General features: G+C 40.0%; 1 protein-coding gene across 4 annotated transcripts in view; it reads left to right on the top strand.

Annotated features, from left to right (window-relative positions):
- KCNIP4 (potassium voltage-gated channel interacting protein 4) overlaps nt 1–25379 on the top strand; it is a 1316619-nt gene that overhangs the window by 912628 nt on the left and 378612 nt on the right. Inside the window, exon 1 of one of the 4 annotated variants that reach the window (XM_061419783.1) lies at nt 24574–24732. The exons of the other annotated variants lie outside the window; for them this stretch is intronic. The gene's annotated coding sequence lies outside the window, so the exon portion shown is untranslated. Of the gene's footprint in view, nt 1–24573; nt 24733–25379 lie in introns of those variants that run through there. 4 annotated transcript variants of the gene reach the window in all.

The raw sequence follows: 25379 nt of genomic DNA, 5'->3' as shown, positions 1-25379 counted from the left end.
TCAGCTTCAAGATTCCAAACACTGTGTCCTTCAATAAAAGTTGTGATACGTTTGAGTCTTCATTTCCTTGTTTTAAATGGGAATGCCTTTTACCAGGATCAGGAGTTTGGTGTGAGGAATAGATGAGAATTTGAGTATGGCATTTAACTCTCTTCTTGACCTAAGTTATGAGATAGATATTTGTTCCTGCCCTGTATCTTCTGGATATCCCTGAATGGATCTCTGTTAAATGATACCTTTTAGACGAGGATAAAGGCTTCTCTCAGGGCTCAAATGGTAAAGACTCAGATTGTAATGCTGGAGCCTGGGTTTGATTTCTGGGTGAGGAAGATACCCTGGAGAAGGGAATGGCTACCCACTCCAGTATTCTTGCCTGGAGAATCCCATGGACTGAGGAGACTTGTGGGCTATAGTCCATGGGGTTGCAAAGAGTTGGAAAAGACTGAGAGACTAACATTTCCAAAAGAGGGTAAAAACATAACTTTTATACAGATATAAAATGAACACATGTCAAATATTTTATTAAACTCATTAATAAATATGAAAACCAGCAGGATGTTACAACTGGATCAAAAAAGAATTTTAAATACCACCCACGTACAGGCATATCAAGAATGCTGTAATGAATTTACAAGTAGGTGCAATACTTCTTATGCCATGGGGTAGAGGGAGATTGTATTTCCGATGAATAAAATTCATTTGCATGTAACTGGACAAAAATCATCTGTGTGATTATCAGTTATCTATGACTTACAGAGCTGTAAAATAATTCAAAGAAAATGAAAGGCACAGATACCCTATAGAATAATAATTTTAAAAAAATCCAGAAGATGATATGCAGTGTATTAGTTTTCTACTACTGTGTATTAAATTACCACAAACGTTGTGGCTTAAAACATAGCCATTTGTCGCTCATAGTTCTATCAGTCAGAAATCCAGCATGGCGCAACTAGCTTCTCTGCTTAGGGTTTTACAAAGAAAACTCAAGGTTTCACCTAAAGTGTTAGTCACTCAGATGTGTCCAATTCTGTAGCCCCCATCTCCTCTGTCCATGGAATTCTCCAGACAAGAATACTGGAGTGGGTAATCATGCCTTTCTCCAGGGGATCTCCTGACCCAGACTTCAATCCCTGGCCTCCTGTATTGCAGGTGGGTTCTTTACTATAAAATATCATTACGTAAGTACTACCATTCAATGAAAATTAATATCTAGTTATGGAATGTATTGGGGCTTCTCTGATGGCTCAGATGCTAAAGAATCTTCCTGCAATGCAGGAGACCTGGGTTTGATCCCTGGGTTGGGAAGATCCCCTGGAGAAGGGCATGACAATCCTCTTCAGTATTCCTGCCTGAAGAATCTCCATGGACAGAGGAGCCTGGTGGGCTACAGTCCATAGTGTCACAGAGTCAGATATGCCCGAAATGACTTAGCACATTGAATGTGTATGATAAGAATAATTACATACTCCTTGCTATGGGAAAGGGGCAAAAACCAGACCTCTTGTCCCTAAGGCATTCAGAGTTAATTGACATACATACTTCACTTGACCAAAAAGATCAATAGCGTTATGCAGTTTTTAGAAGCAAGAAACAAATGATTGTTCCAGATAATACATGCTGGTGGGGGCAGAGAAGGAAGCTGGCTCCGGAGGGCAGGAAAGGCTTCCTGGAGAAAATTGGAACTCCAAGGGGCTAAAAGTGATAGAGGCTAAAGAGGAACTTTCTCACCAAACTAACTTGAGCTAATGCATTCTTGCTGGAAGGCATATGTTAAACTGGCTAGGTTAGTGAACATTGCTGTGGGGAAAGTCAGAAAGAAGACTGGAAAAGTGAATGAGTCAGACCCTAGTGGTTCTATTATTTCCTAGAACTGCTATAACAAAGTACACCAACCAGGGGATTTAAACAAAAGAAATGTATTGTCTCACAGCCTGGAGGCTACAAGACCAAGACCAAGGTGTTGGCAGGGCTGGATCCTTCTGAGGGCAGTGATGGAGAAGCTACTCCTTGCCTCTGTTCGAGGTTCTGGTGGTTTACTGGCAATCTTTATCATTCCCTGGTTCATAAACACATCATAGACCTGATTTCTGCCTTCACCTTAATATAGCATTCTACCTGGGTTTGCATGTCTTTGTCCAAATGTCGACTTTGGTAAAGACACCAGTTGTATAGGATTAGAGACCACTTTACTCTAGTAACCTCATCTTAACTAATTAAACCTGCAATGACTCTGATAATCTCCTGCCTTCTTCTTTCACATGTGACCCTCAGGAATTTGATGACCCCACCTAGACAATCCAGAATAATCTCTCCAACTCTAGATTCTTAATTTAATCACATGTGCAAAGTCCCTTTTGTGGTGTTAGGTTACAGAGTCACAGGCCTTAGGGATTGGATGTCTTTAGTAGGCAATTATTCTACTTGCCAGAGGGATGCAAACCAATTGTGAGAGAACAAAACAGAAGTGATTTACCTCTGCCTGGGGAAGTATTGGGAAAGACTTCAGGATTTGAGCTTTTAGGATTAGTGAGTGATTCCTAGGGGTAATACAAATGAAGACAGACTTTCTCAACAGAAAGACCACAGCATGAAAAAGTATCATGTGTGTCTGGAGAAATACAGAAATATATTACTTTTGTCATTCAAAGCAAGATATAAGTACAATAAGAAAAAATTAGATGGGAAAATCAGATGGAAAAGAGGGCATCTGAACTGAGTTCTGAGGAAATAGTAATATTTAAACAATTGGAATGGGATCCAAAGGAAGCAAAGGTTAGAGGAAATTGGAAATATAGAGAGAATTCCAGGAGGTGGCAGAAACACTACCAGCAGAGGCATGGAAATAGAAATGACTGGGCATATTCATTTTGACTCCATCCTAGGGAACGCAAATAATGTACTAGGAAATAAGGTCATCCAGAGTTTCTATTAGTCTCAAAGTTGATGCTTCAGGATTCAAAAACAAAAAGGTAAGATAGAAGAAAAGACTCATTTGGGGAAAATACACTTTTCTCTAAGTATTGTTTCTAAACATGTTCATACCAACTTTGAAATTTTCCCATTAATATGGAAAATTTTTCCTGTTATTAAGTTTTTCACTACTTTTTCCCATTATTATGTCAATAATCGTGGGCTTTCCTGCAGGCTCAGTGGTAAAGAATTCGCCTGCAACGCAGGAGACTCAGGTTCAGTCCCTAGGTCGGGAAGATCCCCTGGAGAAGGAAGTGGAAACCTGCTTCAGTATTCTTGCCTGGGAAATTCTATAGATGGAGAAACCTGGCAGGCTATAGTTCATAGTGACCAAAACAACAATGTCAATAATCCAATAATAATTATCCTTTAAAGAGCTGGCTTAAAGCTCAGCATTCAGAAAACTAAGATTATGGCATCTGGTCCCATCACTTTATGGCAAATAGATGGTGAAACACTGGAAACAGTGGCTGACTTTATTTTTTGGGCTCCAAAATCACTGCAGATGGTGATTGTAGCCATGAAATTAAAAGACGCTTACTCCTTGGAAGGAAACTTATGATGAACCTAGATAGCATATTAAAAAGCAGAGACATTACTTTACCAACAAAGGTCCGTCTAGTCAAGGCTATGGTTTTTCCAGTAGTCATGTATGGATGTGAGAGTTGGACTATATAGAAATCTGAGCACAGAAGAATTGATGCTTTTGAACCGTGGTGTTGGAGAAGACTCTTGAGAGTCCGTTGGACTGCAAGGAGACCCAACCAGTCCATCCTAAAGGAGATCAGTCCTGGGTATTCAATGGAAGGACTGATGTTGAAGCTGAAACTCCAATATTTTGGCCACCTGATGCAAAGAGCTGACTCAGTTGAAAAGACTCTGATGCTGGGAAAGATTGAAGGCAGGAGGAGAAGGGGACGACAGAGGATGAGATGGTTGGACGGCATCACTGAGTCAATGGACATGAGTTTGAGTAAGCTCCAGGAGTTGGTGATGGACAGGGAGGCCTGGAATGCTGTGGTTCATGGGGTCACAAAGAGTCAGACACGACTGAAGGACTGAACTGAACTGAAAGAGTTCTTACATTACCAACATAGCATTCAGTGCTAAGTTAGGAATTGTTATACCCATTGAACAGATGAAGAACAGAGGGTGTGACATAATAAAGCATTACTTTAAATTACACAAAGAGAGATACAAGATATTTCTTTAAAAACAATTTATAAGACTATATAAGAAATTAATAGCTTGCCAATTTGATAAAATACAGAATCAAAAGAAGGCTCTTTTCCCCCCTAAAGATATGGTATCTTCAAATTTGTAATTCTGCTTTAAAAATAAATGAAAGAAAAAAAATTGAGGAGAAAGAAAAAGAATCCCTTCTGACTCTCCTGATTAGAAAGCTTGAAGAGTCAACTTTTGAGAGCTGAGAGATGCCTCTTACAGGCATTAAGGGCTTAGGCTATTTGCCACATCAGGAAAAGGCACTCAATGCTGCTCTCTTTTGGCCAAAAGGGTTATTTCTTGAGTCCGACGCCTAGCGACCCCATGGACTGCAGCCCACCAGGCTCCTCCATCCACGGGATTTGCCAGGCAAGAGTACTGGAGTGGGTGTCACTGTCTTCTCCGCTATGAAGATACAGTGATTTGCAATTGTGATAGTTGGATCTTCTAGTGTACCAGTGAGTATTCAGATACCAAAATTTTAAAGGGACTTGGATGTCTTTCTGCCCTTGAAAATTAACCGTGAGAGTTGATCCTTTACCATGTTCCACCTTGATCCTTACTGCTAGACTATTTCACCAAGAAAACAGGACAGAAACAGGAGACATTAACCTAATGTATTTGATAGTTTAATAGGATGGTCAACAGGATGGAACATAGAGTCAGTTTTGAGAAGGGATGAGAGGTTCACAGGGAGTCAGCTAAGGAAGATGGGTCTGGGCAGAGCATGGATGTAGCTGAGGTTCTATAGATGAACAGAATGAAGTTAGGAGGATTCTTGGAAAATGTGCTCAAAAAGAAGGAGTGGTCACCGCTGAACACACAATTTTGCCAAATTATGAGTTAGGCCTGAACCACTCCTTCTCCCTGAGTGTTATCAGGACTCAGGGGTTTGACTGAAGCTGCTTTCTCTATAGAATCTACTATAGATTCCAAACTGCTGGAACCCTCCGGCAATGGCACAGAACTTCATGAGTTAGCTTGCATTGGAATGAGTCCCTAGCATGTCTCTTAGATGTTTGGTTCACTGAACTGCATCCCAGGAGAACTGTAATCAAACTAAGTGATTAAACTATCAAACTAGCATTTCTAAGATACTTTCTAAGAGAGGGAGGGAGGGAAGGAGAGAAACTAAGTGAAACATTCTGGTTAGAACCCATCTCTAGCGGCTGGACAGTCTTCTCAAGACTCAGCACACTGAACTTCCAGCTCACAAACCCTGTGATGGCCCAACCCCTGTTTACTGAACTAATACTAATTTCAGTGTGGTGATGCTTGAAAAGAAGATGCGTGCTTGAGTCTGTGTATTTTTCTGCTCCCATTGTTCCTTCCAAAAATTATTCTTTGCTCATTTTCCCAAAAGATTACTCTCTTCCTCCAGTGGTTATTTGTTCTTCAGGCAAGTTATTAGGTGGGGTACAGAAGGTCAGAAGACAAAACACTTTGTACCATAGGCCATTAAACAGTTGTAAATAAAATTAAACCCCAGAGATATCTTGGGACCTTGGGGCAAAGCAAGCATCTTTAAACATTTTCAAGGCTTAGAAAATTTAAGACATTTCTTTAAATTACACAGTTAGTGTCAGAGCTAAGGCTGTTCTCTAAAAACGACTTTCTCCAGATACTTACAGAGTATATTTTAAACCTGTGGTAAAACAACTTTCTTTTTGAAAATATAATAAATTCTTCTACTTAGTTTGAATTGTAAAATTAACAATAACAGTGAAGATTTACTGACCATTTACTTTGTGCCAAGGACTATCAAGCACTTAATATGGGATATTTTAATAACTATTTATAAACAACATGAGACAGGTATTATTGCTTTTCCTATATGACAAAAGAGAAATTTGAGGTCACTGATAGTCAGTAATTGATCCAAGGCTAATAAGGGACAGAAGCCCAGGCAAAACCTGTTGTGTTAGGGCTTTTGAATCTTGTCACTCACTGTGCAGTCCATTTATTATGCAAATATTCTTGAGTAAGCAAAAGCAATTACTGGTATACTTTCAAAAGTAAGTTTTCAATTAAAAAATTGTATAAATATATATAATTAAATTTAATCTTATTTCAGGATTCAGAAAACATTTTAGGATTTTTCCCTATATCAAGATAATAATCTTCCTTGTTAATGATCCTGCAAAAATGCAAATATGATGGCTAATAGAAAGTTTGGCACTAAAAAATGGTGACTAATTGCTTGAAATATGTGATATAGGTCATATGCTTAAGTAATTAAAGATCTATAAATATAAATATTAATTAGTGAAACTAGCCAGTCACAGGACAAATGCATGATTTGAGCTTATATGAGGAATCTAAAATAAACTCATAGAGACAAAGAGTAGAATGGTGGTTGCCAGGGGATGTGGGGAGAGGAAGAGGAAAGCTGTGCCTAATGAGGATGTAGCTCCTTTATACAGGATGAGCACATTCGGGGGATCTGCTGTGCAGTACTGTGCCTGTAGTCAACAATGCTGTCTTATGCACTTAAATGTTTGTCAAGAGGGTAATCTCATGTTAAGTGTTCTTACCACAATGAGAAAAGTGGTGATTAATTGAACATCTTTGACATAGTGGCTCAATAGATCCTCACTGAATTAGTTTTTCTACATAAGAATATGTATCATAGCCTATAAAGTCATCTCAATGACAGTAGTTATCTATCAAGCATCCACATCATTTTGAAAGCCCTACTTCTTCCCTCTTTGACCCATAACATCTCTGCTAATTTTAATTGAGAAGAATAATGCTTTTGACCAGCAGAGAGCAGCAATGATATACTTTATAAGAGTAAGTCTGGGGAACCTGACCATCTTTTCTAAATGGTCCACCTTGTAAGATCGACACAGATTCTGTCTTGAGTAGTTTATTGTTAAAAGATCCTGGAGATTCCCTAAACTCAGTGTATGAGATTGTTCCTGCTGGCCTAGGTCTCCATCCCATAGTCCTACTGGTGCCTTGAGAAGCATCAGCTTCTGCTTACAGCTTTGCCTTCTGGTGCTGCCAGCAGGGGCCAGATGCCTGGGTCAGGAAGTTTCATCCATGATGTAGTTTCTGTTTGTATAGCCCAGCTATGTTCAAGGCCAGATGTTGTGGTGCTTCACGGAGTTGTACAGTACTACTCTACGTTGAGTCAGAATGTGGCCTTCCTGTGAAAAAGGCTGTTATGGATTTTGAGGATAATGGAAGTGATCATCTTGAGAAGGGAGTAGACAGACAACCTAAGCTCAGGGGTATATATTTTCAGAAAACGAGAGTAGAGGAGATAGAATAGGAACCTATAAAAAAGGAAGAATTTGTGAGTAGAAGCCAAGAAGAAAGGTAATTTCAAGAACAGGCTGTCCAGTTTTTAATTCCCTTTGGTGATAGTGAAAGTGCACTTAGACAAGTTATTGATTTTGGGAACACATGGTTTGGGGGAACCTCGGGTACCTTTGGTTTCATTTTGAGGACGCCAGCTAGATTACATGGTGTTGAAGGGAATGGTTTAAGGAAAAATTGCACAGAAGCAAGTTGGTGTTAAAGCAACTTGGGAAAGAAGAAAGATGTTTTTTTGGTTTTTTTTTCCCCCTCCACTGTAGGAGGGAAGTAGAAAGGTATGAAAAATGATACAGAGACTTTAAATGGGAAAGGACATGAATGGCATCGATCTGTTTATTAAAGGAAAAAGCCATAGCTTTCCTGTGTATGTTAGTTTGATTCTTTGTTGGTGGCATGAGAGTAGTAGATAGAAAATGAAGTACCACTTATTAAAAATAATGATGAAAAGTCCCATGAGTTTAGCTGAGATCATGTAAAATAAGGTTATTGTAGAATCAGAAAAAAAATGTAATAATACTACCTTAATTACTTGAGACTTCCGTTATTCAGAAGATAGTAGGTGGTAAGATTTACTGAGTCAGTAGCATTGATCAGGATGGTGGAAGATCAAGGAGGTAAATGGATCCAAGGAAAGAATGGTTGAATTGCATAACCTGGGAGGTTAGGCAGAATACAAAGCAAGAATAAGTGAGGCACCATGATGTACTGCGGAATACGAGTATGAGAGAATGAGAGTCCCATTGGGATCCGTAAGATTATGGGAAGCAGAAGGATTGAAGATATTGTCCTTTTCTACTTGTTTCACAAATCTGCCTTGATAATTTTTAGTTCTTGGCACATAGAAGATAATACATATTGCTACATAAGTTGATAATTACTGTTAAACACAGACCATTTTTAAAATAAAATATTAAATTTGTATATGCCAGAAAATAAGCACCTTTGAGGAAAAACCTGCTGCTGCTGCTGCTGCTAAGTTGCTTCAGTCGTGTCCGACTCTGTGCGACCCCATAGATGGCAGCCCACCAGGCTCCCACGTCTCTGAGATTCTCTAAGAACACTGGAGTGGGTTCCCATTTCCTTCTCCAATGCATGAAAGTGAAAAGTGAAAGTGAAGTCGCTCAGTTGTGTCCGACTCTTTGCGACCCCATGGACTACAGCCTACCAGGCTCCTCCGTCCATGGGATTTTCCAGACAAGAGTACTGGAGTGGGGTGCCATCACCTTCTCCAAGGAAAAACCTAGAGACATTTAAAATTGAAATAGCTTAACCACATTTCCCTTCTGCCCCACTCCCAGCCACCACCCAAAGAGAAAAGTAATAATTACCAATGAGGCTATTAATGAATTCCCATCCCTAAAAAGGGATTATCTTGACATTTTAAACAACTCTATTCTACCATCCTGTCAGTTGCCTCTGCTGTGTAGTTTCGAGTCCTGTGGAGTCCAGCCTCACATCTTCAGAGCTACTGAGGTCTAGAAAGCTAATGCTGGAAGAGTCCTTGGGAGCAGTGAGCAGTGTTTCATTTGCTTTCCAAACCACAACACCTTTGAAAGAGGAAGGGAACACTCTCAATTATTAAGCAGATCTCAGTTAAAGACTGGGAATGTCATCTAGTACAACCCTTTGTTCTATGGAAGAGAAATGAAAGCTCGGAGAGGGTAAGAGGGTTATCCTAATCCAGTGTCTCTAGTCCACAAGTGAGAGGATACGGGTAAACACTGGAAGTCTCGGATGGTTACAAAAGCAAGAGGCAAATCCACTTCTGCCACATGTACAGGCATCTAATAGCAAGTGCTGTAAGAACAAGGGGAGGGAATACAAGCTGTCCTTATACTCCTGGTGAAGTTCCTGCTCTTGGCCTTTTAACCATCTTGATAAACATTTTGTGTGAAAGTCCTAAAAGCACATGCAACAAAATGCTCTCATTTTATATTTTAAATGATTTACTTTTAAATCTTTTCAAACTCAGACTACCATAACAGCATAAAGTCATCCTTTATTTCACTTATCTTCCCCATTGTTATTATTCAGTTGCTTGGTCATGTCCGACTCTTGGTGACCCCATGACCTGCAGCACGCCAGGCTTCCCTGTCCTTCACCAATTCCTGGAGCTTGCTCAAACTCATGTGCATTGAGTCGGTGATGCCGTCCAAAACTCCTGTTCTTTGTTGTCCCCTTCTCCTCCTGCTTTCAATCTTTCCCAGCATCAGGGTTTTTTCTAGAGTCAACTCTTCCCATCAGGTAGCCAAAGTATTGGAGCTTCAGTTTCAGCATCAGTCCTTCCAATGAATATTCAGAATTGATTTCCTTTAGGATTAACTGATTTGATCTCCTTGCAGTCCAAGGGACTCTCAACAATCTTCTCCAGCACCATAGTTCAAAAGCATCAGTTCTTCGGTGCTCAGCCTTCTTTATGGTCCTCTTCTCCTCCTTCCTTTCTTATTCTCTCTCTTCCTCCCTCCTCCTCTCTCTTTTTCCCTCCCACTTTTTGAATCACAAATAAACATTGATCCACACTGCCATGTAATCCAGTGACTCCATCTAAGAAACCATATCTGGAAAGTAGATTGCCCAATATATGAAACAAATGTTCCTGAGTTTTAGACAGAAGTTACTTAATGTATAAGTACATACATCATATCATTTATGCCAAAGTACCTTTTAACTTTTAAAAATTAAAGCATAATCTATGTTCATCAAAATACCCATGTCAGGAATTTACAATTTGATGGGTTTTTACAAACTGGCCACATTTGTGTAACCATTGAGTAGACTGAGAATATAACCAGCACCCCAGAAATGACCCTCATGCTCAATTCCATTCATTATGCCCTCCCTCTATGGCAACTACTTTCCTAATTGCTAACAGCAGAGATGACATTTTTACTTTTGGTTCTCTATGGAAATGTAAAACATACACTGTGTATTCCTTTGTTGTTGGCTTCATCAGCTCAAAATTATCTTTATGCATTCATCCACATTGTTGCATCATGGTATTCTATGTGTGAACTCTAGGTCATAATCATTTTACCTAGTCTGTTATCTATGCTATTTAATTTTTCTACTATTGGTTGTCATTTGGGTTATTTCTGGCTTGTGGCTATGAAAATGTGCTGCTGTGAACATGCATATGCATTTCTGTGGGACACATAAATATGAGTGATGCTAGTGGGTCAAAAATGCATGTGTTCAACTTTATATACTATGGCATTTTAAATCTATTTACAGTTGATATGACATCATTTATACTAAAAATCTACAAATAGCAGAATCAGGACAAGTACCCAGAGTATTCAGTTCAGTTCAGTCTCTCAGTCGTGTCCGACTTTTTGTAACCCCATGAATCGCAGCACGCCAGGCCTCCCTGTCCATCACCAAATCCCGGAGTTCACTCAAACTCATGTCCATCGAGTCAGGATGCCATCCAGCCATCTCATCCTCTGTTGTCCCCTTCTTCTCCTGCCCCCAATCCCTCCCAGCATCCAATCCCCTCCCACCATAAGGGTCTTTTCCAATGAGTCAACTCTTCGCATGAGGTGGCCAAAATATTGGAGTTTCAGCTTCAGCATCAGTCCTTCCAAAGAAATCCCAGGGCTGATCTCCTTTAGGATGAACTGGTTGGATCTCCTTGCAGTCCAAGGGACTCTCAAGAGTCTTCTCCAACACCACAGTTCAAAAGCATCAAATCTAACCCTAACCCAGAGTATTAATTCCATTCTATTAATCTTTTTATCATTCACTCATTCATTCTTTCAGAGAAGGCAATGGCACCCCACTCCAGTACTCTTGCCTGGAAAATCCCACGGATGTAGGAGCCTGGTAGGCTGTAGTCCATGGGATCACTAAGAGTCGGACACAACTGAGTGACTTCACTTTCACTTTTCACTTTCATGCATTGGAGAAGGAAATGGCAACCCACTCCAGTGTTCTTGCCTGGAGAATCCCAGGGATGGGGGAGCCTGGTGGGCTGCTGTCTATGGGGTCGCACAGAGTCGGATACGACTGAGGCGACTTAGCAGCAGCAGCAGCATTCATTCTTTAACATATTTATATATAGCTCTTATATGGATAATCTAGGCACCATAAGGTAAGGTAAGGTAAATCACTTCAGTCGTGTCCGACTCTGTGAGACCCCATAGACGGCAGCCCAACATGCTCCCCCGTCCCTGGGATTCTCCAGGGAAGAACACTGGAGTGGGTTGCCATTTCCTTCTCCAATGCATAAAAGTGAAAAGTGAAAGTGAAGTCATTCAGTTGTGTCCGACTCTTCGAGACCCCATGGACTGCAGCCCACTAGGCTCCTCTGCCCATGGGATTTTCCAGGCAAGAGTACTGGAGTGGGGTGCCATTGCCTTCTCCGAGGCACCATAGATATAAATAAAAAATAACTTTCGTCCCCTATCTTCACTTTCAAGGAATTAACAGTAGGGTGAAATCTATTAAGGATTAGGATGAACCACAGAGTAATTTTTTAGTTGAAGTATATAATTGATTTACAATGTTGTGTTCATTTCTGCTATACAGCAAATTGATTCAAATATATATATATACATTTATTTTCACATTATTTCCCATTATGGTTTATCATAGGATATTGAAGATAGTTCCCAATGCTGTACAATAGGCTCTTGTTGTTTTTTATCCTATATATACTAGTTTGCATCTGCTAACCCTGAACTCTCACTCCATCCGTTTCCCACCATCCCTCCCCCTTGGGAACCACAAGTCTGTTCTCTGTGTCTGTGAGCCTGCTTCTGTTCCATAGACAAGTTCATTAGTACATAAGACAATTTTTAAATAAAAGGATGAGGACCTACATTACCCAATGGAGAGCTTCTTGGAACTGCTGCTTCCAAATTTTGCATTTTGAAGAATTACCAGGAGTTTCATAGATGAGAAAGAAAGCAATTTTAGCTGAGCAATGGCTCAGAGGCAGAAAAACAGTGCAGCGATTCTCAAACCTAGTTGCACATTAGAATCATCTATGAGGTTTTTAAAAATATGATGCTTGGTATCCATCGAAGATGAATTAATTACCTCTGCAGGTAAGGCCAGGATATCTGTAATTTTTTACAATCTTGCCAGGTGACTCTAATGTAAGGTCATGATTGACAATCACTGGTTTAGTGGCTTTATAATACTTCAAGTTGTTTTATACAGCTTATGCATAGTAGGAGGCAGGAAATAGTAGTAAAAAATCTTAGAACTGAGGATCAATGAGCAGGCTATCAATACAACATTGGCATTTTATGTAACACAGCACAGAGAATAGGTAGGGGAGTGGTGTTTACAAAGTCTCCAAGTCAGTAGTGTGTAAAACATCATTTACATTCGCACTGATTTAATTAGCATTTCTGCTTCAACACAAGTTGCATTATCTCACATTTTTTGACACATTTGTCCCAAGAACATCAACTTGTACCAAACAAACACATTTTAAAATAGCAAACTTAAGAGAATCTGCCCCTAAATATTTTGCATTTATAATAACCCCAGGTCTGTGTAGTGGGAAAATTCTCCAGTGTTGAGAATTTCTGTAAATTCACTGCTATTTCCAAGGTCAACAACAGCCTGCTCACTGCTTGAACATCAGCAGCTGCCATGTGTGAGTGAGTCAGAGTGAAGATATGCCAAGTTTATACTTGAATTATGCTCCTTGCACCAGAAGCAGTGGAGTGTGGAGAAAAACTAGGGTTTCTGTGGTTAGAGAGCTCTGACTTCTTGTTTTCCGAAATCGCACTTTCATCAGTTCCCAGAGAGGTGAGCCTGGAGACAGTTATGTGATCCTATGGAACCAACATTTTCTCATCTGCAAAATGAAAAGGTAACAGATACTTTACTGAGTGTGAACTCTCTCCCAAACATTGCACATATGCTTTCAACAAGCACATTATATGATCCCCTAATGAATGAATTTCCCCTATAGACTAGCTATGCAGTGCCTGCTGCCCGACTCCTGCCCCTGCCATTTTCATTCCCCTGCTTCTGCATCACTAGGAAGCAAGAGAGACCTGAGGGTTTGTAGGTTTCCCAAAGGAATAGAAAGTAGAGTTCCTACTAGATAGATTCCCACACAAGCAGGTAGCTTTCTAGTTATGGAATAGGTTGAAAAGAGGGCAGCCCTTTGAAGAAAGCCATGTTCTACCAGGGCCCCTGCATCTGTCAAGCTTTGCAGCATTGTCCCAGGCATGATTCTTTAAATTTGCTTTTACTATGAAGTAATTAGCTTTGATAGCCATTTTACATATCAGGAAAAGGAAGCTTAAAACTTAAGTGACTGACTCCAAATCCTGACTTTTTTACTTACCACATAGTGCTCTTCTTAACACAAAATATATCAAGAAATGGCATATTCTCTGTTTCTTTGGAGGCAACAGGATATGTAAAAAACAGCCCTCAGTCATAGTGCCCCTTGCTGATCATGATATAAGCAAAAGATGGGCTACACTGGTTTGAGAATGTGGCTGGTGAGAATTATTTCTCCCAGAAACAATGTCAATGATTATGTCTGCACCTACTGTGTGCCAGGTCCACTTCTAGGCATGTGTATGAGAAGGGGTGGGGAAATACCCATATTCAGTACACTGTAGTCTCTTTGGAGGGCAGGACATTTCAGGAAATAGGGTCTTTATCCTCCATCCAGCTTTCTATATGACCTGGTAGAGGGAAAAACAGAGAAGGCAATGGCACCCCACTCCACTACTCTTGCCTGGAAAATCCCATGGACGGAGGAGCCTAGTAGGCTGCAGTCCATGGGGTCGCAAAGAGTCGGACACGACTGAGCGACTTCACTTTCACTTTCCACTTTCATGCATTGGAGAAGGAAATGGCAACCCACTCCAGTGTTCCTGCCTGGAGAATCCCAGGGACGGGGGAGCATGTTGGGCTGCCGTCTATAGGGTTGCACAGAGTTGGACGTGACTGAAGCGACTTAGCAGCCTCAGCAGCAGCAGAGGGAAAAAGACTGCCACAAATGCTCTTTTCTTTCTTGGGTGGTATTTATAAAAATTGTTAACATAAGTATACTTCATCATGTTTTGAAACATTGCCTGCTTTTAAAGCAAGTACTAAGTTGATTTTTCCTTTGACAATTTTTTTTTTTTTTTTTTTTTAAACTCGGGGGAAAGATCCTAAAAGTCATGGGCTTCTGTTCTCTTCATTCCACATGCAGATCTCTAAGACTGGAATCTTTTCCCTTGACTTTCCCTCTTCATCTCTATGATAGATGTTTGGAGCCCTGAGTTTTTATGTTGTTCTAGCCACTCCTTAAAGCTCTTTGTAATATAGATGATGGAACAAGCCAATACAATTTATTCTAATTCCCCAGCTTATTAAATCAAACACTTGAAGGTCAGTGTTTAACAAAAACAGACCAGGAGTTCTTTCAATAAACATAGATGGTTATGCAAGGCATATGTGATGGGAGCCAAAGGAACAGAAACGTCTGTTTAGGTGGTCTTCAGCATACTCTTATAAATATTGATTGAGGTCGATGATGAATTTCTAGGCCTCCAAAGCCTGGAATGAGCTTTACTGTTGTTTAGTCACTCAGTCGTGTCTGACTCTTTGCAACACCATGGGCTGTAAGTCCTCCACGCTCCTCTGTGCATAGGATTTCTCAGGCAAGAACACTGTAATGGGGGTCTTCCCTTTCCTCCTCCAGGAGTCTTCCTGACCCAGGGATCAAACCAGCACCTCCTGTTTGGCAAACACAGTCTTTACCATTGAGCTGCCTGGGAAACCCTTAATCTTTATATAACTTTGTAAAATGTTCATTATGCAGGACATCTCATTTAACAAAAAGTAATTGATCAAGGAGAGGCTACAAAAATGGGAATAACACCAAAGCAGAGTGTCAATGATTTGGTAATTAAAGAATATAACCTGTAAGCCAGAGTTTCCCTACAATGACAAGTTGGAGAGTCCCTTATATTCAGCATCTTAATTAACCACTTCACTTATTTGACAAACATATGTTGGGCACCTATTCTGCTGGGAGATATCCTAATTTCTGGGAATGCTTCAGGGAACAGAACTCCTGGACCTCTGGTGGTGTGGAGAATGTTGGGGAGAAGGTGGAGGGTCAGATAAGATGGCTGTGCAGATGATAAATAAAGTATCAGTTCAGTTCAGTTTGACTTTTTGTGAACCCATGGACTGCAGCATGCCAGACTTCCCTGTCCTTCACCAACTCCTGGAGCTTACTCAAACTCATGTCCATTGAGTCGGTGATGCCATCCAACCATCTCATCCTCTGTCATCCCCTTCTCCTCCTACCTTCAATCATTTCCAGCATCAGTGTCTTTTCAGGTGAGTCAATTCTTCACATCAGGTGGCCAAAGTATTGGAGTTTCAGCTTCAGCATCAGTCCTTTTAATGAGAATTCAGCACTGATTTCCTTTAGGATGGACTGGTTGGATCTCCTTAAAGTCCAAGGGGCTCTCAAGAGTCTTCTCCAACACCACAGTTCAAAAGCATCAATTCTTTTGTGCTCAGTTTTCTTTATGGTCCAACTCTCACATCCATACATGACCACTGGAAAAACCATAGCCTTGATTAAATGGACCTTTGTTGGCAAAGTAATGTCTCTGCTTTTTAATATGCTGCCTAGATTGGTCATAACTTTTCTTTCAAAGAGTGAGTGTCTTTTAATTTCATGGCTACAATCACCATCTGCAGTGATTTTGGAGCCCAAAAAGATAAAGTCTCTCACTGTTTCCATTGTTTCCTCATCTATTTGCCATGAAGTGATGGGACCCAATGCCATGATCTTAGTTTTCTGAATGTTGAGTTTTAAGTCAACTTTTTCACTCTCCTCTTTCACTTTCATCAAGAGGCTCTTTAGTTCTTCTTTGCTTTCTGCCGTAAGGGTGATGTTATCTGCATATCTGAGGTTATTGACATTTCTCCCAGCAATCTTGATTCCAGCTTGTGCATTATCCAGCCCGGCATTACAGATTTCTCAGGAGACAGGTCAGATGGTCTGGTATTCCCATCTCTTTCATAATTTTCCCCAGTTTGTTGTGATCCACACAAAGGCTTTGGCATAGTCAATAAAGCAGAAGTAGATGTTTTTCTGAAACTCTCTTGCTTTTTTGATGATCCAGTGGATGTTGGCAATGTGATCTCTGGTTTCTCTGCCTTTTCTAAATCCAGCTTGGACATCTGGAAGTTCACAGTTCACATACTGTTGAAGCTTGGCTTGGAGAATTTTGAGCATTACTTTGCTAGCATGTGAGATGAGTGCAATTGTGTGGTAATTTGAACATTTGATGACACAAAGTATGAATAAGGTAATTTTAGATAGAAAAAAGTGCTATGAAAACATAAAGAGAGTCATGACAATGACTGTATGTTTGGGTTGGTACAAATGCAAGCCTTGCAACAAAGAACTGGAGGCAGTGCTTCTCTTAACAAAAATCACTAGCATGACATGAAATACTATATATGAAACCACTTACTCCAACACCCAGCACTTACCTGATTTATTAGCAACCCATCTTTGGCCTTATAAGGCCAGTGAAAGCTTACCTCAAGGCCATGATGGTCTCCAGGAAGTGCTTTGACTGCCATCCTGGGCTTCCAAAGAAAGAACACTGTTTAGATAACATAACAGGCCACATTTATTTTAATCATTAGCATCTTTGATGTGTTTATGCTTGGTGAAAGGTCATGGAAAACTGAAGTTAACCTAGACTGGAAAGGCTACAGGCTCATCTGCTCAAGACAATTGCAGGGAATTTATAAACTCAAAGAGTCTGAATCATGAACAGAAGCCACATATTCACTCCTAATACTGTACTGAACTGCAATTACTGAAAAGGAATTGTTCAAATTAAGGAATCAGCCATACAGTATTGTGATTTGCCTTTTTTTTTCCTCAAAATCTCAAATACAGAGAAGTTTTTCCAAAGACTGCATTCTATAGATACAACAGATTAAAGAAGCAAACATAAAAATCCAGTCATTGTGTTAAACCAGACAGAAAAGAGATTTGCAAAAATGCAAACCAATGTGACTCTTCTCACTATTTCTTTGTTTTAGAAAATATATTTCTTTTGCATAAAGTATGTTATTTGGGGTACATAATGTGTTTAGGTTTGTTTTATAAATTAATAATATATTAAAATCTTTAGTTTCAATTTTTAATATAGTAAACCCTAATAGTTAAAATACCTACCTATATAAACAAAATTTCTTTGTGGTTCTTAAAATTTTTAAGAGTGCTAAGAGGTCATAATGTTTAAGAGCAGCTACACTCTACCATGGCATTAAAAACAAATGACTGAATCTTAACACAGTTCGAAAAAGACAATTTTGAAATTATAAGCTTTGTGAGGGCAGGCATATTTGTCTTTATCTGCTTAGAACTGTTTCCCAAGTCCTTAAATCTAAAGTGCCTGGCATTCAAAAAATAAATAAAAGAAAATATATTTTACACAAAATCAACAGTAAGTATTCAACATAGTTTTAAAATAATTCAAAGAGAAAATTCTTTTATAGAAACTGCCCCACATCTAGTCTTGGAAGTAAAAGCTAGAATTGGTGGCAGATTCCTCAAGTTCGGTTTACATCCTGATATGCCAAAGTCAGCATAAAGCACGAAGTCCCAAGATGGTGTGCTAGGGCCTCTCTTCACCTGCGTTCCTGTCTCTGCTTCCCTGTGCCTCCCCATCTTCCACACAATTCTGTTTTGAGTACCAGGTTTATCTTAAGATGCAGAGAGGTGACCTGGAAAATTATAATTTAGGAAATATGAAGTTCTGGCCCCATTTCCATTTTTATTGTGCTCAGAGTTATCAGATGACCCTGCACAACTGGGGAAAATATAGATTTGTAAAAATTACACCCTGTTCTATTTTCCTTAGGCTACAAATTTTGTTTCATTTCACTTGCATAATTAACCTAGAGTAGAGAAAAGCAATATACTGGGCAGCATGCTTTTTGATTTACATACAGTATCTCATTTACTTCTTCTCTTACATTATCACATTTTAACCAACAAGGAATGTGCAGTTCAGAGACATTAAGTGACTTGCCAAAGGTCACACAGCCAGAATTAGAATTAGGTCACACAGTGTTTTAATAAGATATATTCTCTTTCTTTGTGGATTCCATTACAAGATAGTACCCTCAAAATGATGAATACCTTCAAAAGGAATATTACCTTTCCAGGTATAAAATTCTTCTATATATATATACGACTTCCCCGGTGGCTCAGATGGTAAAGCTTCTGCCTACAAGGTGGGAGATCTGGGTTCAATCCCTGGGTTGGGAAGATCTCCTGGGGAAGAAAATGGCAATCCACTCCTGTACATACATACATATATATATATTTATATATATATATATACACACACACACACACACACACACATACATACATACAAGAAGACAGTGATTTAAACTTGGGTGCATGATTACCCAGCATCAAATAATGAAATAAAGAAAAACTAAGAATGATTTCAAACATTTAAGTAATTAAATCATCCACCAATCAAGAAAATTAGTATTTAACACACAGTAAGAATCACTAGAGGGCTTCCCTGGTGGCTTAGTGGTAAAGAATCCACCTGTCAATGCAGGAACCACGGCTTCGATCCCTGATCCGGGAGGATCCCACATGCTGTGGAACAACTAAGCCCGTGTGCCCCAACTATCAAGCCCGTGCTGTAGAGCCCAGGAACTGCAACTACTGAACCCATGTGCCACAGCTTCTGAAGCCCATGTGCCCCAGAGCCCTTGCTCCACAAGAGTAGCCACTGCAGTGAGAAGCCTGCACACTACAAGTAGAGAGCAGCCTCTGTTTGCTGAAACTAGAAAAAAGTCCTAGCGTCAGTGAAGACCCAGTGCAGTCAAAAATAAATAAATTTTTAAAAATTTAAGAAAAAGAATCATTAGAATGCAATCTCTGAGTATAGACACCACAAATTTCTGCATTTCTATTCTATCTTCTGTGGACAGGGCAAGAGAAGAGTGGAACAGAGGAAAAATTGTGAGCAGGGGATACCTGGGTTGAATACAGATTTAATCACTTTAGTGATTGTAATTTCTCTTGCCTTCACTGACCAGTTTTGCTAGAAAGTGGGGGTTATAAAAGCATCTGGACAATTCCAGAAAAGATGACTTGTGTATTCATGAGAAGCTAGTTTATTATTTTTAAATAAATGGTTTCCTTCTCCATTTATTTAAAAATACAAAATTCTCCAGCAGGCTGAATGGGCATAATTCTGTGCCCCAAAAGTCATGTGTTTAAGGCCTACCCCCCAGTAACTCAGAATGTAACTGTATTTAAAATTGAGTTTCAGGACTTCCCTGATGGTTCAGTGGTTAAGACTTTGCCCTCAGTGCAGGGGATGTGGGTTCAATCCCTGGCTGAAGAGCTAAGATCCCAGACTCCTCACAGCCAAAAGACCAAAATATAAAACCAAAGCAATATTTTAACAAATTCAAATAAGACTTTAAAAAAATAAAATCAAGTCTTAAGGAGGTTATTAAAGTTCAGTGAGGTCATTGGGATGGTCCTTCATCCAATATGACTGATGTCCTTATAGTGTGAGATCAGGACACATACAGAAGGAAGACCATGTGAAGGTTACAGGGAGAAGACGCTGTCTCTAAGCCAGGGAGAGAAGCCTCAGAGGAAACCACCCTGCCAGCACCTAGGTCTGTTTTCCAGCCACTAGAACTGTGAGAAATTTCAGTTGCTTAAGCCACCCTGTTCGGGGCACTTACGGCAGCTGTTATGGCACACTAATCAATAAGCTTAGCTTTTTTATGAACACTTTGGCCTCTGCTATGGTCAGAGTGCGTGTGCCTTCAAAATTTCTATGCTGAAAACCAAATGCCCACAATGATGGTGTCAGGAGGTCAGGTCTTGAGAGGTGATTAGGTGATGAGAGCAGAGTGCTTTTGAATGGGATCAATGTCCTTATAAAAGAGGCCCTAGGAAGTTAGGTCTTCCTCCATATGGGGACACAGTGAAGTCTGCAACCTGGAAGAGAGCCTTCATTCATCCCAACAATACTGGGACCCCGATCTCAGATCTCCAGCCTCAAGAATTGTGAGAAATAAATATCTGTTGTTGATAAACCACCCACTTGGTGGTACTTTATCCTAGAGTCCAAACAGGCTAAGATAACCTCTTATAACCGGATATTGACATCTAAGGCTCCCAAGCATAGCTTTGCCAAAGTCTAGAAGCAGTTCAGACTCCCTCTCCCACGCCACCTTGGGGCTTTCACTGAAAGGAAAGGCAGGTCACTGTAAGGGAAGGCTGGAACAATCCCAGAGATGCCTGCTTCTTCATGCCGTCCCAGGAAGTTCACACCACACTCAACACCTTCCCATTCTGCTCCCTTGGGCATCAGCCTTTCCTCCTCTGTGTTTCTAAACTACACAAAGTGTTGGGTTGGTATTGCTGACACATTGAATAACAACACTTAATTAACAAGCACACACTACTCTAGCACCTTTTACTAGTTTATTTGCCCAACTTTAATTTCGTTTGCCTCTCAGTTTCTAAATTCTAACTAAACCTGCTAATTACTTGTGCTAATTCTGCTTCATTCTTCTAGAAAAAAAAAAAAATCTTTAAAACATCAGTTTCGTAGATGAAGAGGAACAATGAATTCAGTAAAAGACCCAGTTTCTGTTCAAGAAATGTAGGTTAGGTAGTAGGAAAAGACATTTTTTTATTAGTCAGCCTTAATAAGAAATAGTTTCTTTTGGTATTTGGTTATGCCCTTTTAAAATTGTTCAGACACGTATTTAATAATTGTAGAAATCCAAAAGAAGCTCATCTTCACATCTAGGAAGTTATGAGTGAAGTGATGTCTCGGGGTTGGTATGAAATGACTGGGGTGCATTACATCATAATATCATATTCTCACCACTGAGCTGGTTCAGCCAGTGAAGGCTTGGGGCATGGTCACCATGGTGATTTCTGTATTATTGTTGTCTTATCTTCTGCGGTTAACTTAACAAGGTGTTTGTGCTAATAGCTCTGGGGTTTAGAGGGAAGGTAAAGGTCACTTTCACTTTTCACTTCCATGCATTGGAGAAGGAAATGGGGGCCCACTCCAGTGTTCTTGCCTGGAGAATCCCAGGGACGAGGGAGCCTGGTGGGCTGCCATCTCAGGGGTCGCACAGAGTTGGACACGACTGAAGCGACTTAGCAGCAGCAAACGTGCATATATCAAACCTCTTCTCAAATTTCTTGCTCAAAATATAGTCTTCTCCATGAATCAGGTGTGGGATTTTCCCTCTATCAGAGCAAATATGCCCTTTCCTCCAAATTTTTGAGTAGCCAACTCAAGTTAGCACCACTTAAGTAGTGAACTGGATCAAAATAAAACTTTATTTTCCCCTAGCTGAACTTGGTTTCTGTCTTGAAGCCTCCTTCTGTATGATGCTAAGAAGAAGAAAAAAATGACTCATAATTTCCAGGTCAATTCTATGGATGATATGGTTTTTCTTATGTCAGGTGTAAAGGTGATTAAATTCAGGAGTTCATCCCTCTTTTGAGACTGTTGCTGAGGTCTGAGGTTCTTACTCAAACACCACTGTGACATTGGCAGAAGATCAAGCTAATCTTTCCAAACTCGCTGCAGGTTTCAATCACCCCTTCTGTAGTCATGGCTGCTGCCTCCCTGAAGACATCTTAATGGGGAGAGACAAGGGGATTCAAGGAAACATATACAGGAAAGCTCACCTGTCTGGAGAGGATGGGCTCAAATTTCCAGCACAGCACAGATGCCTCCTCCTCTTGCTCTGTGGAAATAAGTGAAGACTCGTCAGAAAGAACAAATAGAGGTTATTTATTCAGATCTTGCTGTAAAGGCATCAACCACCCCACTTGTGTTTGACGGTGACTCAAAAGCAGGCAGAGTGGGAAAGCTTTACAGTGAGAAGGCATAAAACTTGAGATATGCTCTGGTTGCATGTTGTTGGTATGGAAAAGTTGAGGGTGGGCCAAGTAGAAGCAGGTCATCTCCCGTGACTGTTTCAAGAAGCATATTTATCTTTTTTCTAGTTCGTTCTGAGTTGCAAACCAACTTTTGAGGGATAAAAGTTAGGGAAACTGACAGTCATTTTCCAAGTCCTGCCTCTAGGTTGATTGCTGCAGAGGTTGTTTTTTGGCTGCCTATACTTGCGGCTGCATTATGTGTGGGTCAGTTTCATCACCACCCGTGGTCTCACCATTGTCTGTTTATGCATTATTTCTCAGCCCTCTGAGGAACAGGTAGGACTAGTTGAAGAAGGCAGTGGTTCTCAAACTTTAGCTTGATCATACTGAATTACAAACACTAGGAGATAGACACACACACACACACACACACACACACCAAGAAACAAGTTAAAACTTTACAACTCATCCTTCCCCATTTGTCTTCACATTTTCCCTCCAAGGTTATTAGTGCTTTGAAATTTCTCTTACTCATTTTCTACTATCAGTTTAGTGACTAACACATAGAGAATTAGTGCCTGATTAGTATTTACAGTTTTATCTAGGTTCTTTTATCTGTATCTTCAGATTGACTGTGACTAATAGAAAAGATTTGGCTCCAGAGCCTACTCTGTTAATTGTTGAAAGCAGTGCGGCTCCCACTCTGCAGCAGAGACAAAGCAAGGAGGAACGAGGCATTATGGGTAATAGGGTGAGGGAATTGGAAAGCATAAAACAAAGAAATGGACCAAGGGGCCCATTTGAACAGCTAAAGTCAGTTTGATGCCGTCTGTAGCTTCCCTGTTCAGTCCCTGTCCACATGAAAAAGTGAATGAGACTGACCTGGCCATTTACAGAATCCACTCACTGCCTCTCTTTGGGAAATAGCATTAACTCTTTGACAAGTGGTCTAGTCAGGGTAAATCAATTTTGACGAAATTGGTTTCATTATTTTCTCTGAGTGGCCAATTAAATATTATTGTTATTTTTATTTAAATGGAACTGTCAGTCCATACTTATTTTAAAAAATGGACAATGAGGAGATAGCTTGTTCATTAACTCATTTATTGCCTAGTGTTTAATAACTTAGGCTGTAGAGCAGTAGTTACATGCTTGGATGCATATTAGAATCACCTAGGGAGAGGGGAAAAAAAAATACTTGTAAGATCAATAAATCAGAAACTCTGGGGGAGGGACCCAGGGTATTAAAGCTCCTCAGGTAATTCCAGTGTCTAGCCAAATTTGAAAGTTGCTGCTATAGAATGAGGCGTCCTGGTTTAAATCACAACAACTCTGCCTATTAACTGAGCAAATTGCTTAATAGCCCTGAGTCTCCATTTCCTCATCTGTAATATGATAAAATGAATAGAATCTACCTCAGAGGTTTTAGGGAGGATTAAGGGAGATAATCGGAGAAGGCAATGGTACCCCACTCCAGTATTCTTGCCTGGAAGATCCCATGGATGGAGGAGCCTAGTAGGCTGCAGTCCATGGGGTTGCAAAGAGTCGGACATGACTGAGCGACTTCAGTTTCACTCTTCACTTTCATGCACTGGAGAAGGAAATGGCAACCCACTCCAGTGTTCTTGCCTGGAGAATCCCAGGGATGGCGGAGCCTGGTGGGCTGCCATCTATGGGGTCACACAGAGTCGAATACAACTGAAGTGACTTAGCAGCAGCAAGAGAGATAATACATGGGAATGCCAGTACAGTTTCTGACACAAATAGCAAGTTGTATACTTGCATTATTATTAATTTAATAAATCACAAAATATTGTTATTTCTATTATCATTAAGCCTATGAAAATTAAAAAAATAAGAAAATATAAGAAAATATGTTTTCAACTGTTTATATTACTGAGAAGAATTACATTTTATGTAGATATAAGGATAAAATCATGTGCTATGAGAAAAAAAGAAAAATGTAAAAGTAGATCTATGTAAGGCATCCTTGAAATAGATGTCTCAAGTTTCATCAAATCTTTGATGATTTCATCAACATCAAATAGATGTTTCAAAGACTTGAAATAGGGTCTCAAGTCTTTTCTTCTGATGATTCAATATCTAGTGTTAGTCACTCAGTCGTGTGTGACTCTTTGTGACCCCATGGACTGTAGCCTGCAAGGCTCTTCTGTCTCAGGGATTTCTCAGGCAGGAACGCTGGAGTGGGTTGCCATTTCCTTCTCCAGGGGATCTTCCCAACCTAGGGATTGAACCAAGGTCTCTGGCATTGCAGACAGATTCTTTACCATCTGAGCCACCAGGTAAGCTATTTGATATCTAGGAAGAAGAAAACTTTATTTGTGAATAACTGAGTTGAAAACAACTTTAAACAGACCAAAAAGAACTAACTAGTTTTGTTTTATCTTGTTTGTGAATACAGTTTTATCCTTGGTGAGTGGGGCATAAATGGGCAGGTGAGGATATATTGAAATCTTGGATTCTATTATACTTTTGGAAAATCCCGGAAGAGAAAAGCAAAATTGATTAAGTTCCTAATGTGCCTAGCTTCCTAAGTAAAGATGAAAGACTATATTGACTAGCTCAAGGACTGCCATATCTAGTATTTTTTTTCTGAAGGAAACTCTTCTATCCACAGTCCCTGCCAAGGGAGTTATAATTGCCAATGGCATTTTCTGCACAAGTAGTCTGGTTCTGTCCTCATCTCTTCACACCCAGATATCCATTTGGCTAGGGCAGGACATGTTATCCATGGGCAGCCAATTTATGGCTAGAAAATGATTTCCCAGATGATTTACTTTGCAAGCTTTGACTCAACAGGAATAACATCAGTTAGAACCAATCACTTGCTTATCTTGGGAATGGTAAACCCGAGATAGAATGAACTACTTACAGCAAAAAGTGTAAGATGAATGTAGGGAACCACAAAGTTGCAAGAAATAGGTAATGA

The sequence above is a fragment of the Bos javanicus genome, chromosome 6, assembly GCF_032452875.1.
Source record: "Bos javanicus breed banteng chromosome 6, ARS-OSU_banteng_1.0, whole genome shotgun sequence".
Lineage (NCBI taxonomy): Eukaryota > Metazoa > Chordata > Mammalia > Artiodactyla > Bovidae > Bos > Bos javanicus.
Note: the sequence above shows the minus strand (reverse complement) of the source record. Positions and strands in the feature narration are given on the sequence as shown.